Here is a 7491-nt window from a genome sequence, read left to right as displayed (position 1 = left end):
GCAGCCGAAATCGAACTTCTTTTGGAAGAACTATATAAAACTCATCCAGTGCTATGCATTCAAGCACCTTGTCGTGCTTATGATACACTTCTGCACTTTTGAGCCACTCTTTTAAGTTAGACTTTAGCTCGTACGCGAAATAAATGGGCGACTCGCTGCCCCTTTTTGCCTGTCTAAACCCCTGTCGAAATCCTTTGGCAGAGAGGCGGTATTTGCGAAGAAGCACGGCGTTTACCTTTCCATAGTTTTCGTAGTCTTCTTCAGATAAGCGTGCGAGAACTTCCGCGGCCTCTCCTGGGATAACTGGAAGAAGTTTTTAAGACCAAAGGCTTTCGTCCAGCCCTACCCTTTGACATGTGCGTTAGAAATTCACGAGAAGAAGTGCGATATCACCGCCTATCCTGTACGATAGCACCAGATCCGGTATTCTCACTTTAGGCGTATCATCTCCACCGGAAAGGAAACTTGAACGCACCGAGGTGATTCATATTTGCTCTATTTCCAGTTCTCTCATTTTAAGAGCATAATCTTGGTCTTCGCGGCTTTCTTTGTCGTCTTCCTCCTCGCGCTTTTCCTCCTCTGCCTGCTCGAGCCTTTTCCTCTCATCTGCCTCCTCGAGGCTTTTTTCTCTCCTCTGCCTCCTCGCGCCTTTTCTGCTCGTCTTCGCGCATTTCTTTCTCGCTTCTCCTCTTAAGAATTTCTCCCCAAACCGCTTCGACTTCCTCCTAAGTTACCTCTTGTGCCCTCATAACGTCCAAAATGGCTTTCTTTCGACTTGCCGCGGTGACAGGAATGCCCATCTGCTGACAAACATCAACAAGGTCCTGTATCCTGAGCTTCTCCATCGCAATCTGACTGCTCATCTCCGGTTTTGCCTCTAAATTAGCTTTGCTTCCGAAAGCGGAATTCTATGCAATGCCTGAAGCGAAGTAAGACAAAACCACTACAACCCTTTCAGAATACTTGAGCAATGGTCCTTAGCATTTACGTGTGCGACAAATGTCTGGCGCTGCGACAGGCAAACGTCGGGCACTCACCCCTACAAAGTAGCTGACGCCGGTGGTCCTCGTGGCTGCCGTTGAGCGGTGTAGCGGGCGTTATCTGTCTTCGAATCCCACAGCTTGCCATCCACTGTTCTGACTTCAGAGTGGAGGACGAAAGACGGACTCTTTCCGCGGACGAATAAACGAAAAAAGTTTATACAATATTTAAAGGTAGTGGATGATAGCGTACAGGTGGCAGTAAGAGCTCATGAGACCGACTGGGCGGGTGGAAGCGACTCTCTCTTCTCTCAATGGCGAGTTGTCCCTTTCAGTTCCTTAGGTCACACGCGTCAGCAGGAACCAGGCGGCGCTGGCGGATGACGTCGGCCGCGTCGAATTCTTGATTCGTCGCGGAGATGGCTGGCCGATCCTTGAAGTCGCCTCCCGTGTCGAATTCTTGATTCGTCGCAGAGAAGTGAGAGCTCGCGTCACCTCGTTAATATGCACATGGTGCAAGTAGTATGGCAGCTCCCGTCGCCTCGTGGTAGACACGTGGTGCACGTAGTATCGCACAACAACAGCTAAATGTCATCTTCACGGCAACACTAAAGGATCACCTGTGCAGACAGTGTCAAGAAAATTTGATCTATTAAAACCAAAAGAACCCATTGAAACTGCAAAGATATCTTGAGGTTGTCTTCCTACAAGCACACTAAACCTACAACTGCCATTCTGCGCAAAGGAATCAACACTATGGCCATTCACCCAACCCTGACGACAGTGACCTGCATCATAGAACTGGCGAGCAGTAAGCTCTTTCTGAGGCAAGACCACGAACATAACCAGCGAGAACAGGAACTCTTTTGGCTTGACCATAAACCATAATCAATGACCATAAACTCATTATTATGAAACAGGATGCATTAACAATTACAAACTCAGGTTGATGTCTTCATTAGCATCATTTTGTGGACAACCGGTGAAAAAAGACCCAGTGTGACTAGTGATCCTGCCCAGGAGTCGTGATGCCAAGAAGTGTGAAAATCATTTGCTTAGGTTAACAATCGTAAAGCAAACTTGTCTTGACTTGTCGCTTGAAACAATACCATGCATTTTAAGGAGTGGAGGCAAATTTTTTAGGGGTAGTGAGCAGCTGCGCTGCACATATAATTTAGTTAAAAATAAAATAAGGCAAAATGGGCCATATAAAACTAATTGCAATAATATTCGCACAGGTAGACATTCGCTCAAATAATCTCACAATTTTTTTTATTTTAGAAAGTATGAAATTTCTTTATATGGGGGGGGGGGTAGCTGCTGTCAGATGATTCTGTAAATGTATTTGCCCTTATGCATATACTATTTGTCCTAAGTAAATTAAATACAGGAGTTTTATCTGCCAAAACCACAGTACGATTATGAGGGATGCTTGAGTGGGGGACTCCTTATTAATTTTGAACACTCGAGGTTCTTTAATGTGCGCCCAATGCACCCTATATTTTTGCATTTTGCTGGCATTGAAATGCGGGCATTGTGGCCAGGATTTTATCCTGTACCATTTAGGTTAGCAGTGCAATGTCAAAGCCACTACGCCACCACGGTTTTTACGTTGCTGGCAGAGCGGTCGTTTCAAAGTAATTTAGTTTGCTCGACTAGTTTGTGCTGCTTTTTATTATTACATTTTAGGCTTGTTACTTCTGTTGCTTCAATTCTAGTAACTATTCTTGATCAAACAGAGTTTTTTCTTTTTTATGGTGGTAACTTGTTCTAGTGCACTGCTAATGTGACAGGCTATTCTACAACAGTAATGCATGTTCCTTTAGAAGTCATAAGCATTGCAGAAGACCACTTATTTTTACTAAACCTTGTTCAGTATCCGAAACGTTCTGAACGCTGGAGCACTCTTAGCTGTGTGAATGCAGGCAAATCTGCTTTGGCTATGCACTATCTAAGTACATACATGAAAATAAATTGTTGGCTTTTCTTTACTTTTTCAGGTGCCCTGCAAGCTCTCACTCAAGGAACACATTCCAATGGTCATCTGTCAGCAGACTGGGTGTATCGAAGTACCATTGCAAGGTCCAATAAACAACACTTCTGAGATGAATGACATGCTGTTGCTTCAATTCAGAGGGCATCACTAATAATGAAAACTTGAATGTCTGTGCAAAAGAATCTCCATAAAGAATAGTCTTTTATTTACAAATACAAGCCATTATTTCATCTCACATTTTCACCTCAAAATTACTCTACCGTAGAATTGTGAACAAACCATTACAGCAAGACAACACTGCAGTAAGGTCAGCACAAGTGATCATGCATGTATTACCGTTAAAAGAATTCAATTTGAATTATTATAGTAGATATGAAAAGGAAATGCCAATATTTTTTAGGGTTGATACTCTCGCAGGTCATATAAGGTCGTTCAACTTGTAGGCATTCAGCTCGTTCAAACTCATTCATGGTTTATGAGCATCCCGCTCATTTGCAAGAACGCAATCACATACACACCTGTAGTGCGACAAATTATTCAGTCTGCTACAAATCATTCAGTAAACGAGAAATCGTGCAGTCTATAGAGCAATAATAGCATAGAGCATTTCTCGTAGATCCTCGTTCCCATCTTTTTCAATAGGGTCACTACGTGTGATTGTTACTTACTTGTTGGCGTTTATGTTTTTATTGTAATGGCAAAAAATCTCAATACCCTACCACTCTCTGAAGAATGATGACCAGCAAAGCTGTGTATCTGGGCCCCTTAAAGGAGTACTGACACAAAAGAAGTCCACGCGGTTTTTTCTCCTTTAATAAGTAGTTAATGACCCAGTAATCACGGCACGAAGCCTCATTTACATCAGAGCGCTACAGGTAATTTATTTGCAGTCTTTTTTGTAGCGACCAGTCGAAGTTTGGGTTCCAGAGAGCAACGAGAAAGGAGAAGCGGAAATGTAAACAAAGTGGTCAAGTGTTCGCAAAAAGCCATGACTTATGCTCTGACGCGCAGCCAGCGTGCGTGATCAACTTGCTGAATATTGTCGTGGGACTGCCGCATCGATCGGACGACCGCAGCCAATGACAGCGCCGGTAGCGTGAACGTCGTGGCCACGTGGTAGACCCGGCGGGGCGGGGCCGGAGAGCGGGCGCCTCGCCGCTCTTATCATGTCTGTTTTAACGCGACAGCGTTAAGGTGCTCGTGTCGCAGAAAAGCCGGTGTCGTCGGCGTAGGTGTCGGTGTCGGCGGCGTTGGCCGTGAGCGATAAATCCCAGCAGGCACTTCATAAATAAAAAACAACTTGCAAGATGGGCTGGGTGGGAATCGAACCAGGGTCTCCGGAGTGTGAGACGGAGACGTTACCACTGAGCCACGAGTTTTTCTTTTTCAGGGGTGTAGCATGTTTATTTATCACTGAAGAAGTCTGGAGTCATCCTGTCAGCCTCCTGCGATGCAGCATTATCTCAACCTCCTGGCTTCCCTATCAGACTCAAGCAGGGTCAAGATGTCGCTTTCACGGACTGGGCCCTTGACGTTGTCTATGATGGACCAGTTGGACTCATCCAGGAACTCGACACGGACCTGGGTACACTGCCCCTGGGATCCGGTACGGCCTAAGACCTTGGTCACACGTGCCAATTTGACTTTATCCATGTCGGCGGCTGGCAAGCGTGTGAGCCACGAGTTCGATGCTTCAAAGCGGTACAAAAGCGCCTCTAGTGAACGCGGTGTTGCCTTAGAAACGAGCTGTTTGTAAGGCTCAGGCGTGCGTCGCTTGCTCAGGCGCACATTTCGTTGTCGCGCCGAACGCTGCATTGCTCGATGCTCACCGCGTCCGATGCGGGGCGCGTAGTTGCTGCGCCGTATCCCATTGTCTTACACCCCTTGGCGGGTCGACGGGAACGCTGTCGCGTTCCACTCTTGTAGGCGAAGCTTAAGCGTCCTCCAATTTTTTTTTCTGTCCTTGGTCGAAATGCGGGCCTCTTTCGCCGCTGACGGCGGCACATAAATCGGCTACAATTTGTTTCTGACACGCAATAACTTCTAGAATAAAGTGACCTCGAAAGAGTGCGAGTTATAAAACGTTGTGCGCAATAGTAAATCGTTGGAGTGATTTCTACTCGGACGCGGTAAGCGCAGGCGTGCCAGCCATCGTCTGTATACGAAGGGGATCGCCTGACTGGCGTGTTTACTCATTGCTACTAACGGCGCCGGGAAAACTAACCGTATTTTCACTAAAGAGAAACATAGATGTTCAGGCATTGATTGTGCTGACGAATTTAGGCGCTATATTACGAGCTGCGGACGCATCGCAAGGACCCTCAGCCCCGGATAGACGGCCGGCGAGATAGGCCTACATCGTCTCCCAGTAATCGCAAGCTCGCCTGGCATGCTCGTCGACTTCTGTCGGCGCCAATGAAATCAAATGTGCTGCAATTTAAGCGTGATATAACTGTGTACACGTTGTGCCGACTAACATAGGCGCTTCGTTATACGAGCTGCAAGCGATTGTGTCACGAGCGCAACCGGTGTCGGATTCGATGGCCTAGCGAGCTATGCCTGCCGGCTCCTGGCCATCGGCGGCTGTCAACGGATCCGATACTGCTAACGCGGCATTGCGGAAACACGTCTACAGTGCTCGCATAGACGTGTTTATATTGTCATCGTTTGTTTCAAACATGATAGCTGTGCAAATACGGTTGCTTTCACTTTCTGTTCGAAGTTACGCAGCATTCCGAACTTCCACGCAGGGGCGCAGCTTCTGGGCGGAGCTATCGGCCGCTCGCTCATTCGTACCATGTGTCCCGAATCGTCGCATGCAGCAAGTCGCACACGACGCGCCGTACGACAGATCGCACGGAAAACCGCACCATGTGTCTCGCGCTTTAGACGTGGCCAATCACTTAGCGACTCAGATAATGCGGCCGGCGATGGCGAGGACGAACCTCAAGAAAAGCCTCGCATCGGCCACGATCAATGGTAAGGCACAACAAATCGGCGTTGAACGTTGTGGCAGCGCAGTCAAGTTGATAGTGCGGGAAATATACCGATGGACACGACAAAAACTGCAGTTGCAGCGACACGGAGCGCGTCCCACTGCAACAGCTAGAACAAGCAACAACAGAGGAGAAGAGCAGATGTAAGCTGCATGGCGGCCAACGAAAATTCGTGACGTAGCCGCATGACGTAGCGTTTTCTTGGCTATTTACAATCCCTCTTGATGTCAATGTCGCGAGGTCCTCTGTTTTGCGGTTGGCTGCGCGCACGTATTTTAATATTCATTTTAAATATGTTCTAAGCGATATTCGCCGCTGATATTTTATAGACGATGTGTGTGTGACCAAGTAAATCAATCTCACAAGTTATCGCGACTTTAAATTTTTGTGTCAATACTCCTTTAATGGCGAACTGCACCTCCGCCGTGGGTCGGCCCGGCGTCGCACTATCTTCAGGATCGGCCTACGTATGGGGAGCGCTTAACGCCTACTTCACCCCAGATGCGGGTCAGCCCAGCATTGCATTATCTTCGGGATCGGCCCACGTATGGGGAGTGCTTAACGCCAGATTCACCTGGTATTGCACTATTTCCAGGATCAACCCACGTATGCGGATCTTTTTTTTGCTTACGACATGGAGATTTCCTTGGATGGTAGAGGTTTACAGCTTCGCTATAAACCTTTCCTCGTTTTGGTAGTACTTACAGAAATGCCCAGGAGGGCTTCCGCGTAGTGTTAATGAGTGCCGTAAGCGAAACCTATGAGGAACGCGTCGCGTGATCCCTCATACTACGCAAGGGAAGCGCTTCCGATAGATGGCGACTCAGTAAGTCCTCGGCCCCAATAGCGAAAGCCCCTGCATCCACGCGCCACTGCCGCTTTTTTAAGTAGAGACAACCTTTGTTGTGCGCCGCCTTTCGCCTCACACCAAATCTGGTTCCGGTATTTCCGGTTCTGGCGTTTCCGCTTCCTGGAGTTGCGCTGCGGGAATTTCCGCTTTGACTGCTTTAGACGATGGTGAGACGCCCACGCGTGCTTAGCAGAGCTGTGGCTGTCACCATAAGAAGAATGCAAAGGGAACAAGCTGTTGTATTCCGCTGAAGTAGCAGGTCGCGGCCGCTGTTTTCCAAATGCACGAAAAACGGTAGGGGTCTCCAAGCGCCCAGGCACTACATTCCACTTTACGTTGTCGCTCGTGCCTCAACCCGTGGCAGGTTGACGCGAAGCAGCGAACACGAGCAGATCGCTGGTTACAGTAGGCTGAGGTTCTTGGATGAAATCGCATTCACAGTTTGAACCGTAGCTCCTGCAATTAAACCCTCTCCAGCGACGCGAAAGTAAACAACGCTAATAAGCAAAGCGTCACTTCCACTCGGAAGAGGAAGCTGCAGCTACGTAAGTTCCGCTTGACGCCAGAAGCTAAGGGGGTGAGTGGGAGAGGAGCGTGGAGGAGGAGGGCAGGTTGGCGGTACTTAACCTGGTCGGCGGAAACGTGTATGGAGGGGCTTTACCAATAGCA

General features: G+C 48.0%; 1 pseudogene; it reads right to left on the bottom strand.

The window, feature by feature from the left end:
• Positions 1-4367: 4367 nt before the first annotated feature.
• Positions 4368-4641, bottom strand: LOC142591219 (small ribosomal subunit protein eS28 pseudogene; annotated as a pseudogene).
• Between the last annotated feature and the right edge of the window lie 2850 nt (positions 4642-7491).

The sequence above is a fragment of the Dermacentor variabilis genome, chromosome 8 (genome assembly GCF_050947875.1).
Source record: "Dermacentor variabilis isolate Ectoservices chromosome 8, ASM5094787v1, whole genome shotgun sequence".
Classification (NCBI taxonomy): domain Eukaryota; kingdom Metazoa; phylum Arthropoda; class Arachnida; order Ixodida; family Ixodidae; genus Dermacentor; species Dermacentor variabilis.
Note: the sequence above shows the minus strand (reverse complement) of the source record. Positions and strands in the feature narration are given on the sequence as shown.